This window comes from Arachis ipaensis, chromosome B08, assembly GCF_000816755.2.
Source record: "Arachis ipaensis cultivar K30076 chromosome B08, Araip1.1, whole genome shotgun sequence".
In the NCBI taxonomy this organism is placed as follows: domain Eukaryota; kingdom Viridiplantae; phylum Streptophyta; class Magnoliopsida; order Fabales; family Fabaceae; genus Arachis; species Arachis ipaensis.
This window is the reverse complement of record NC_029792.2, coordinates 44590698-44603190: the sequence shown is the minus strand read 5'-3', so window position 1 is coordinate 44603190 and position 12493 is coordinate 44590698.

Sequence of the window (12493 nt, the reverse complement as noted above, 5' to 3'; positions counted from 1 at the left end):
AACTAATAAAAATAGACTAAAAACTAACTAAAACATACTCAAAACTATATGAAATTATCCCCAAAAAGCGTATAAAATATCCGCTCATCATTGACCATCCGTCTCCAGTAGCCCATATTCAAGTGGGGTTAGAAAGCTAAGGGATATGAATTTTACCCACTTGAATGTTGTGAAGGATGATGGCAACTTAGGTGGAGTGGTCTCCAGCAGCTTTGGCAAAGTGATATCAAGCTCCTCTCCCTTATGTTCTTTCTTGACAACTTCCACCTCTTTGCAAACTTCTTTAATTTCAACCTCTTCCTCTTGGTAGCTGTCTTCCAATTCAATCTCTTCTTCATTGCTCACCAAGGGCAAGGAAGGAGGCTCTGTGACTGGACTTTCCAATGGAGGTACAGCATCTCTTAAGTCTGCAACCACTTCTTCCTTTTTAATAACTGCTGCTTTGTCCAGTTGTTTAAGTATAAAATCGTACTCATCCTCGATGATTTTCTTTCCATGACAACTCCTTTCAACTATTCTTTCATCTTCAAGGGTCTCTCCTACCCTTACCCGTAGGGCCTCCTCTAGCTCTTTATGAAGTATGGATTTGTGAAGATGATTCCTTCTTTCCTATTCCATATCAATAGCATAATTGGGATCATCTTGCTTTTGGATTGATGGATGTGGGTGCTCTTCCATGGATAGTGGTGATGGGATGGAGAGATTATTCTGTGGTTGACAAGGAAGTGCACTAGAGCTTGAGGGTTGATTGTTGAAGGTATTTGGTGGTCTGATTTGGGTGAAGAGAGCTTGTATAGTAGAGTTTAGATCGGTAAGTGCTTTCTCCATGGAGGTTTAGGGTAGATAGGAGGGTTCATTTGGTTCATAAGGTGGTTGGTATGGTGGATGTGGGTTGGGGTCATATGATGGTGTTTGGTGGTGAGGGGCTTGTGAGTATGGTGGTCCAAAGTCATGTTGAGGAAAGGGTTCATAGGCATATGGTGGTGGTTGTTGATAGTCTATTGGAGGTGGTTGTTGCCATAAGGGTTGATCAAATCCTTGTGGCTCCTCCCATCTTTGATTGTTCCAACCTTGATGCCTGTTCTCATTGTAATTTCTTCTTCCTGCAACATAATTGTAACCAGACTCATAGCCAAAGGGGTGAGAGTTCATGATAGCAAATAAAAATGAAAAATAAAAATAAAAAATAAATTTAAATTAAAAGGTTATTTAAATTTTGAATCTGAAAATTAAATTTTGAAATTTGAAATTTGAAATTTGATTTTTGAAATAAGATAAGATAAGATAAAAATTTTAAAAATAAAAATCTGAAATTTTTTTTTTGAAAAAAATTAATTAAAAATATTTTTGAATTTAATGAGGAAAGAAAAAAACAATAAAATGACACCAAATTTCAAATTTTTAGATCAAAACGAAGAAAACAACTAAGAACAGCTTGAAGGTCAAGATGAACGTGAAGAACAACTTGAAGATCAAGATGAACACTAAGAACAAATTTTTGAAAAAAACTTTTTTTTAATAACTAAATAAAAACCAATAACCTCTTAATTTATGAAAAAGCAAAAATAAAATCAAAAATAAAAATAAATAAACAAGCAAAAATCAAAAAAATATTTACAATAACCAATAATAAGGCACACATTTGCAATTCCCCGGCAACGGCGCCATTTTGAAGAACTGAAGATTGATGGTTTAGAGGTTATAGAAACTCTCGTTGTAAGTAGAGTTACTAAACCAAGCAATCAACCTTTCTTACAAAAGTTGTGGTTGTCACAAGTAACACACCCCTTTTTAAATTGATAACCGAGTATTAAACCTCGGGTCGTCTTCTCAAGGAATTGCAGGGAAGTATGTTCTTATTATTGGTTATGAGTTTGTAAATTGGGGTTTAGGAAGTAAGGTGGGAATATGTTATATGGCAAGTAAAATAAAATAATAATAATAAAAATAAAATCTCTTGGCAAGGTATGAGAACCGGAAGTCCTATCCTTATCAATTGCGATGAGAATTGGGTTTTAATCCCACTTTGTTAACCTCTAACTATGAAGGTAAATCAAGTGGATTAATTAGCTTAATCCTTAGGTCCTAGTCAATTCCTATGGAAAGACTAGAGTTATTGGAGCAACTCTCAATTTCAACCACTGCTTTATTTGACAGCTCAAGCGTTACCAATAAATCAACCAAAGCCAAAAGGGAAAAATCTAAATTATTTAAATAAAGGAAAGCAATCATAGATCTGAAAATACCTGAAATTAGCACTAATGAAGACATCAAATATAACATGGAAGAGTTCATAAATTAAATTAGAAAAATAAATAAAAGGAACATTGAACCTGTGATCGCAAAAGATGAAATAATCATGAAGTGAAAAGAATCCTAATTCTAAATCCTAAGAGAGAGGAGAGAACCTCTCTCTCTAAAAACTACATCTACTCCTAATATTGTGAATATGAAAGCTTGATTATGAATGGATGTATTCCCCCACTTTATAGCCTCTAATTTGTGTTTTCTGGGCCGCAAACTGGGTCAAAAACAGTCCAGAATTTGCTGGTTTCGAATTTTGCCACGCTGGATTTCCGTCACTGCGACGCGGCCGCATGGATCACGCGGTCGCATCACTTAGCGTCAGAGAAATCATAGCATATTATATATCAAATCGAAGCCCCGGACGTTAGCTTTCTAACGCAACTGAAACCGCATCGTTTGGACCTCTGCAGCTAAAGTTATAGCCGTTTGAGTGCGAAGAGATCAGGCTGGACAGCTTAGCCATTTCTCCAACTTCTTGTATTCCTTCCACTTTTGCATGCTTCCTTTCCATCCTCTGAACCATTCCTGCCCTATAATCTCTGAAATCGCTTAACACACATATCAAGGCATCTAATGGTAATAAGAGAGGATTAATAATTATCAATTTAAAGCTCAAAGAAGCATGTTTTCAATCAAAGCACATAATTAGGAAGGCAAATGTAAAACCATGCAAATAGTATGAATAAGTGGGTAAAGAGTTGATAAAAACCACTCAATTGAGCACAAGATAAACCATGAAATAGTGGTTTATCAAGCGTTTTATAGCAAGCTTTTGATTTTGGATGTTGCTTCTTTAATTGTAAGTACTCTCAATTTCAATTTCAATCATAGCACTTTTACTTCCATTCTCATTTGGTTCAAGTTACTTGTTCATATTGCAATTTTGTGTTTCTTAAAGTTTTGATTGATGAATTTTATGGTTTATGCTTCCTTTATGTTTGATTGCTTGTTTATATTTAGTTTTGTTGATGGTTGGTTATAGTTTGCTATTTTTCCTTGCAATTTTCCATACTTTACTTTTATGCACACAAGGTATTTGTGAAAATGCCAACTTTAAGTTTTGAGTAGATTTTCACACCTTGGCTTGTGGTTTGAGCTCCTAGGATACTAGAGTCATAATGTCCGACATTTAGTGGAAATTCTTGGATAGTTAGTTGACTCTTGTTTCCATTGACGCTAGCCTTTTATCAACTAGTTTGGTAAGTTGGTTAGGACTTATGAATTAAGGTCAATTATGCTTGCTTGACTTACTCCTCGATGGTTGGGGTTAACTAGACAAGATTGACTCATCATAATTACCATAGTTGTGGTTATGGCGATGATAGGATTCCTTGGATCCTCATTCCCAAGTCAAGGCTTTTATTGCATTTATAGCATTTTCACTAGGTTTGATCTCACTTACTCTTTACTTGCATTAATTCTCGATTTTGATCACTGCTTAGTTCTTTGATTTCTTAAGTTCTTTTAATCTTTTGTTCTTTGATTATAAAACCTCTTTGTCCTCTTCACAACTGAAAGCACATAACACTTCAATTGCATTCCTAGGGAGAACGACCTGGGAGCTAAATACTCTCGGTTTAGATTAGAAATTGTAAATTTTGATCGAGCATTACTTATTGATTGAGAACTATACTTGCAATGAGGTTATTTCTCCTTTACCGAGAAGGAATTCTTAACAGACGATTTTGCTTGCATCACACATGCAAAACCGTTCCCATACAACTGACTTATCCTCTGCAGGACAAATATCTTGGGACAAGGACAAACCAATTCCACCTCAACCCAACCAGCCCCGAGGAGTGATCAAATGCATTTCTGGAGGCTTCGCAGGAGGCGGAGCATCAAGCTCTGCCCTCAAGCGCACATACTGAGCTATGCTGGCTGTAGAAAATGAGATAATCACCCAACAATTCACGCCGACTTTACCTGAAATGACTTTCCAGCCATCTGACTACAATTCAACAGGGATTAAGCTAGATGACCCAGTTGTTATCTCCATCCAGCTGGGTGATCTAATTGTTCGAAAGGTGTTGCTTGACCCAGGAAACAGCGTTGACGTACTTTTCTATTCCACATTTCAGAAAATGAAGCTGAGCGACAACATACTCCAACCATCCACAGGAGACCTCGTCGGATTCTCAGGGAACGGGCACCCGTGTTAGGTTCAGTGTGGTTACAAACCACACTGGGTGAGAACCCCTTGTCTAAAACTTTAGATACTTAATACCTTGTTGTTGACTGCTTCAGCCCATACAATCAAATATTGGCCCGACCATTCTTAAATAAATTTGGTGCAATCATGTCTACAATTCATCTTTGTGTTAAGTTTCATGTGCAGGATAATCTTATTGCAACAATCCACAGTGACCATCGAGAGGCCCGACATTGTTGTAATATCAGCCTCAAATTGCAAAACAGGGTTGCAAACTCCCAAGTGAATGCCATCAAAATGATTGGCAAATAATTACCATTGGCCGAGTTAGACCCCCGTCCGAGTTTCAAGATTGGCCTATACCAAACGAGGAACTACAAAAAGTTTACTTTTGTAGGGACATTAATAAATGGTACTGAAAGGGAGAAACTTGTTGCATTCCTCCGAAAACATGCTAACCTTTTTGCATGGACACCAGCATACATGCCAAGGATCGACCCATTAGTCATATCCCATAAGCTGGCTATAAACCAGCCATCCGACCTATAGCTCAGAAAAAGAGAAACCTCGGGTTGGAAAAGAAGCAGGCATCCATGGAAGAGACTAAGAAGCTCATTGATGCAAATTTCATCTGGGAGCTCAGATTCACAACTTGGCTAGCCAACATTGTCATGGTAAAGAAAAATAACGGTAAATGGCACATGTGCATTAACTTCACTGAATTAAATAAAGCATGCCTTAAAGATGTATACCCTTTACCATCTACTGATGCTTTAGTTGATAACTCTTCTGCTTTCAGAATATTAAGTTTCATGGATGCATATCCTGGATACAACCAAATCTTAATGCATCCAATAGACCAAGAAAAAACTGCTTTTATAACAGAATTAGGTAACTATTGTTATAAAGTTATTCCATTTGGCCTTAAGAATGCAGGTGCCACATATCAGCGACTCATGGACAAGATGTTCGCCAAAGAGATCGGCAAAAATGTCAAAGTTTACATTGATGACATGGTCGCCAAAACTATGGTTGGCAAAACACATGTCGACGACCTTAAAGAAATCTTTGAGCAAATACGTACATACAAGATGCAGTTGAATCCAGAAAAGTGCGTGTTCATACCCTGGGTCGAGCTAGGCAATCCGAGTTGGACGAAGACAAGAATGACCTACTGATAAACCACTATTTCATGGTTTATCTTGTGCTCAATTGAGTGGTTTTTATCAACTCTTTACCCATTTATTCATACTAATCGCATGCTTTATGTCTTCCTTCCTGATTTTGTGCTATGATTGAAAACATGCTTCTTTGGCCTTTATATTGCTAATATTAATCCTCTCTTATCACCATTAGATGCCTTGATATGTGTGTTAAGTGATTTCAAAGATTACAGGACAGGAATGGCTCAGAGGATAGAAAGGAAGCATGCAAAAGTGGAAGGAATACAAGAAGTTGGAGAAACTGCTAAGCTGTCTAGCCTGACCTCTTCGCACTCAAATAGCTATAACTTTAGCTACAGAATTTCAAATGATGCGGTTTTAGTTGCGTTAGAAAGCTAACATCTGGGGCTTCGATTTGATATATAATTTGCCATAGCTGCCACGAAGTTAGGTGATGCGAACGCGTGAATGACACGCCTGCGTCGTATCTGCGAACTTCAATCCGTGCAGACACGTGGATGACGCCTCCGTGTCACTTGCCCGCGACCTGAACTTAACAGAAATTGTAGGGAGCAATTTCTGGGCTGTTTTTGACCCAGTTTTCAGTCCAGAACACACAGATTAGAGGCTATAAAGTGGGGGAATGCATCCATTCATAAGGAGAGTCTCCAATTAGTTAGTATTCATGAATTAGATGTAGTTTTGAGGGAGAGGTTCTCTCCTCTCTCTTTTAGGATTTAGATTTAGGATTTTATTCGCTTTCAGGATTATCTCTTTCTATCAGGTTCAACATTCCTTTTTATTTATCTTTTCAATTTAATTTATGAATTCTTCTATGTTACAGATTACTCTTTTGAATTAATGTTATTTGAGTTATTTCAGTTTACAATTGTTTCTTTTATTTATGTTACTGTTGCTTTCAATTTGAAGACATTTTTATTCCGGTAGATTTACTTTTTCCCTTTTTGGTCTTGGTTAAGAAATCAGTAACTCAGGAGTTATCAAACTCAAACATGATTGATAATTGTTATCTTTGCTAATTGAATTGAACTTCAATAATCCCAATCTTTCCTTAGGGATTAACTAGGATTTGATGATCTAACTAATTAGTCACTTGACTTTTCTTTACTTTAAGTAAAGACTAACTGAGTGGAATTAAGATTCAATTTTCATCATCATTGATAAGGATAACTAGGATAGGACTTCTAATTTCTCATACCTTGCCAAAAGTTTATTTTACAATTATTTATTTATTTTACAGTCATTTACTTATTTTAATTACAATTTAAATTACTTGTCCCTCATCTTAAAAACCCCAATTTACACTCTTCATAACCAATAAGAAGAACATACTTCCCTGCTGTTCCTTGAGAAGACGACCCGAGGTTTAAATACTTCGGTTATCAATTTATTTAGGGGTTTGTTACTTGTGACAACCAAAACGTTTGTAAGAAAGGTTGATTGCTTGGTTTAGTAACTATACTTGCAACGAGAGTTTACTATAACTTCTAAACCATCAATCTTCAGTTCTTTCAAAATGGCGCCGTTGCCGGGGAATTGCAAACGTGTGCCTTATTATTGGTTATTGTAAATATTTGCTTTTAAATTGATTTATTTTCGAAAAAAAAAATTCAGATTTTTATTTTAAAATTTTTATCTTATCTTATCTTATTTCAAAAATCAAATTTCAAAATTCAAATTTAAAAATTTTCAAAATTCAAATTTAAAAAATTTCAAATTTCAAATTTCTAGTTTCAAAATTCAAATTTCAAAAAAATTTAAAATTCAAATTTCAAAATTTAAATAACCTTTTTAATTTAAAATTTGTTTTTATTTTCGTTTTTAATTTTTATTCACTATTATGAGTTCTCACCCCTCTCGCTTTGAGTTTGGTTCCAATGTTGTGGCAAGGAATGAAAATTATAACAGGAACATCCATCAAGGTCAAAACAATCAGAGATGGAAGGAGCCACGAGGATCTGATCAACCCTTCCAGCAGCAACACCTTCCACAATACCACAGACAAAGACCATCCTACAATGCATGCCAAAACAATAGATATGGTGGACCCCATCATATACCTATGACCCACCTCCTCAACACAACTCTGAACCACCATACTCACAAGCCCCTTACCACCAAACACCACCATATAACCCTAATCCGTATCCACCACACCAACCACCTTATGAGCCATATGAACCATATATAGAACCACTCCAATTCCAACCCAATTACTCCCAAGAACCACCACCTCAATATTTGCCATCTCCATATCCATCAATCCAAGAGCACTATGATCCTACTTATGATAGCCGAGCGCAACAAGAATCAAGCGATCGTCTCATGGAAACATGTGCAAAACTTCAAGCAACCCTTCGCCAACTGGATCAAGCGATAAATCGATTACCTTCCCGACGTTCGGACACTCAAAGAACCCCCATGGCTTCATGTGGACAATCTAATGAAGAACATAGCATGAAGGAGACATCAGAAACTCCAGTGGACAATACGGAGCATGACTTTGTACTGGAACAAGTGGAGGAAGCTGTAATTATTGAAGAGGAAGAAGTGGTTGCAGACTTAGGAGATGCTGAACCTCCATGGGAAAGTCAGGTTATAGAACCTCCTTCTAAGGCGATTGAAATTGATGTTGAGGAGGGTGTACAACCTCCAAAGCATATCATAGTTGAAGACTTGGAAGAGGTTGGTCAGGAGATGGAGATTAAAGAAGAAGAGGCACAACCTCCCATGCCCTAGTAAGTAATGAAGAAGAGATTGAATTGGAAGAAAGCTACCAAGAGGAAGAGGTTGATATTGAGGAAGTTTGCAAAAAGGTGGAAGTTGTCAAAAAGCACAAGGGAGTGGAGCTTGAAATCACTTTGCCAAAGTTATTGGAGACCCCTCACCCTAAGTTGCCATCATCCTTCACAACATTCAAGTGGGTAAAATTCATATCCCTTAGCTTTCTAATTCCACTTGAATATGGGCTACTGGAGACAGATGGTCAACTTAGAGCTCTTTGCGGCATTAAGAGTAAGAGAAAAATGGTCAGTGGTAAGAGTTGTCCTGCAAGGTTCATTATGGTTGGAAGCTTTAAGTTTAAACACAAAGGTTGGTGTAAAGCTCAATTGAATGGGTCTAGGAAGCTGTTTGGTAGCTGCAGTGAGAATTCAAATTACTTATCACCCGGCTAGAAAAATACAGATCCCGACAAAAATGGGTGTAAAAGCAAGATTTGGGATCCTGAAATCTGCTCTGACATTTGTCATCCCGGGAGCCTAAGAATCTGTTTGAAGCTTCTTAAGGGCTTTACATGCCTAGTTTGGGACCCCGGAGGTTACTGGAGATACAAATATTGGTGGGGATTCCTGGATGAGTTCAAGCACAAGCCACCATAACAGGGAGCTCACCAAATGTCCAACTTAAGGACTTCAACTAAAAGTGCTAGGTGGGAGACAACCCACCATGGTATGATCGTTCCTTTTTCAGTTTTAATTCTAGTATATTTTGTTTGTTTTTAAGTTTTATTTTATTTCATTGGACCTGGAATCATGCATAACATTCATATTAGCATTGCATTCTGCATACTGCATTATTAAAAAAAAAAAGAGAAGCACGCACGCGACGCGGTAGCGTCACTGACGCGTCCGCGTCGCCAGTGCATTGGAAAGAAAAAAAATCGAACAGAGAGTTACGCGATAGCGTGGCTGGAGGCGTGCCTTTGGCACAAATTGATCCACGCGACCGCGTCGCTGACGCGTCCGCGTCATGTGGGAACTTTGGCCTCCCACGCGACCGCGTCACCCACGCGGCCGCGTGACATGAAAATCGACGTGAAAAGGGTGCATAGCCGAAAGTTATGCTGGAGTGGTGCTGGATTGGTGCAGAACGCCCAGCCTTACCACGCAGACGCATGGCTACGCGTCCACGTCACATCCCTGTCATGACCACTCACGCGATCGCGTCGACCACGCGACTGCGTCACCCTGATATTTGGCAATAATGCATTTTGAACAGAGAGTTGTGCGAGCGCGAGGCTGCCCTCGCGCCAGTAGCACAAAATGCGTCACGTGTCCGCGGGACCGACGCGACCGCGTCAATTAATTTAAGCGCAAGTCGCGCGACCGCGTCCCCCACGCGTCTGCGTTGCTTGCGCCGCACAGCTTATCCAGATCAGCCAATTATCTTATCTTTTCTTCCCCAATCCTAATTTCTTCTATCTTTTCTTCTTTCTTCTTTCTTTCTTACTTTATTTCTTTCCCTTCTCATTCTTCTTATCTTTTATTTTATTTTATTTATTTGCATACTTTCATTCATTGCATTTTAATTTTGTATATTTTTATTTTCTTTTCTAAATTTATTATTTTACCAGTGGTGTTCAAATGTTCTTATTCAACTGTTATATCTTTTCTGGTATTATCTTAGTGCTTATGACTTGTTTTATTCTGATTGGGTAACATTATTTAAATCAATGCTAATATTTTATGATACTTGTCCTTCTCTTGCATTGATATGAACTTATACTATCTTGCATTACCCACATTTTCCTCTCCTTTGTTGCAAATTTTGCACCACTAGTATGCCATGTGCTTATATTGTTTTCTCACGTACATGTTGAAGCTTCCATGTAAATGAGACCCTTATCATTTGGCATTAACCCAACCATACTTCATTTATTTTCTTATCTTTATTATTGGGTTACCTTTCTTCCCTTTTTCTTTTAGGATGGCCACCAGGAAGCGAACCGGAAGACGTTTACATGGGGAGACAGACAAGTCCATCTGCAAAATCTTTGGAGAAAAGCGCCAGTTGGAATAGCCCGTCCATCTGCACATCTTAGCATGCACCGAGGACGGTGCAATCTTTAAGTGTGGGGAGGTCGATACTGACTTCCATGGGTTAGTCACTTCATATTTTAGCACCAATGTTTAATTTTTTTTGTTAAATTAGTTGTTGCATTTGCATATTTGTTTGATTTTATGCATCTAGTTACTACTTGGTTAAAGTAATAAAATTCTTTTAAGACCCTATCTTTGAAAAATTTCACTAATTTAAATTGAAAAAATTTTTGTGTTAAAACTTGTTTGAAGTTGTATTTGGAACATGATTTTTGAACCAAAGAACACACAACCTGTGAGATTTTGAGCTTATTTATATGGTTACATTATTTAACCATAAATTTTTATTCTTGTGTGTTTTCTTCACTATGATTGCAACCTTTGCTTTGTTCCATTATATATGTCCAATATTTAGTGTATTTACATGCTTGCATATGATTGAGGCCATTATTTGATTTTAGCTCACTTATCCCAAATAAACCTACCCTTTCAATTACCTTTGTTAGCCACTTTGAGCCTTTTAATCCCCATTTGTTCTATATTTTACCACATCACTAGCCTTAAGCGGAAAAACAAGTAATCACCCCAATTGAATCTTTGGTTAGCTTAAGATAGAGATTGTGCATCAACTAAGTGTGAGAAAATTGTGGGAACATGGGTTAGTAAGGGAATGTATCATGTTTCTAATTTATTTGAATATTGGGAATTTGGGAACCTACTCATGTAAAACCAGAAAAAAATTAAAAATCCATGTGCATTGATAAGTTATGTTTGCTTTTATGATTCAAAAAAAAAAAGAGAGAGAAATAAAAGAAAAATTTCAATAAATAAATAAGGGGACAAAATTACCCCAATGCTAAGTTAATAAAAAGATCAATGCACATGTGATAAAAGTAAAGAAATATAACATGCTTCTTTGGCCTTTATATTGCTAATATTAATCCTCTCTTATCACCATTAGATGCCTTGATATGTGTGTTAAGTGATTTCAGAGATTACAGGGCAGGAATGGCTCAGAGGAAAGAAAAGAAGCATGCAAAAGTGGAAGGAATACAAGAAGTTGGAGAAACTGCTAAGCTGTCCAGCCTGACCTCTTCGCACTCAAACGGCTATAACTTTAGCAACAGAATTCCAAATGATGCGGTTCTAGTTGCGTTGGAAAGCTAACGTCCGGGCTTCGATTTGATATATAATTTGCCATAGCTGCCTCGAAGTTATGCGATGCGAACGCGTGAATGACGCGCCCGCGTCGCATCTGCGAACTTCAATCCACGCGGACGCGTGGATGACGCCTCCGCGTCACTTGCCCGCGACCTGAACGTAACAGAAATCGTGGGGAGCGATTTCTGGGCTGCTTTTGACCCATTTTTCAGCCCAGAACACACAGATTAGAGGCTATAAAGTGGAGGAATGCATCCATTTATAAGGAGAGTCTCCAATTAGTTAGTATTCATGAATTAGATGTAGTTTTGAGGGAGAGGTTCTCTCCTCTCTCTTTTAGGATTTAGATTTAGGATTTTATTCGCTTTCAGGATTATCTCTTTCTATCAGGTTCAACATTCCTTTTTATTTATCTTTTCAATTTAATTTATGAATTCTTCTATGTTACAGATTACTCTTTTGAATTAATGTTATTTGAGGTATTTCAGTTTACAATTGTTTCTTTTATTTATGTTACTGTTGCTTCCAATCTGAAGACATTTTTATTTTGGTAGATTTACTTTTTCTCTTTTTGGTCTTGGTTAAGAAATCAGTAACTCAGGAGTTATCAAACTCAAACATGATTGATAATTGTTATCTTTGCTAATTGAATTGAACTTCAATAATCCCAATCTTTCCTTAGGGATTAACTAGGATTTGAGGATCTAACTAATTAGTCACTTGACTTTTCTTTACTTTAAGTAAAGACTAACTGAGTGGAATTAAGATTCAATTTTTATCATCATTGATAAGGATAACTAGGATAGGACTTCTAATTTCTCATACCTTGCCAAAAGTTTATTTTACGGTTATTTATTTATTTTACAGTC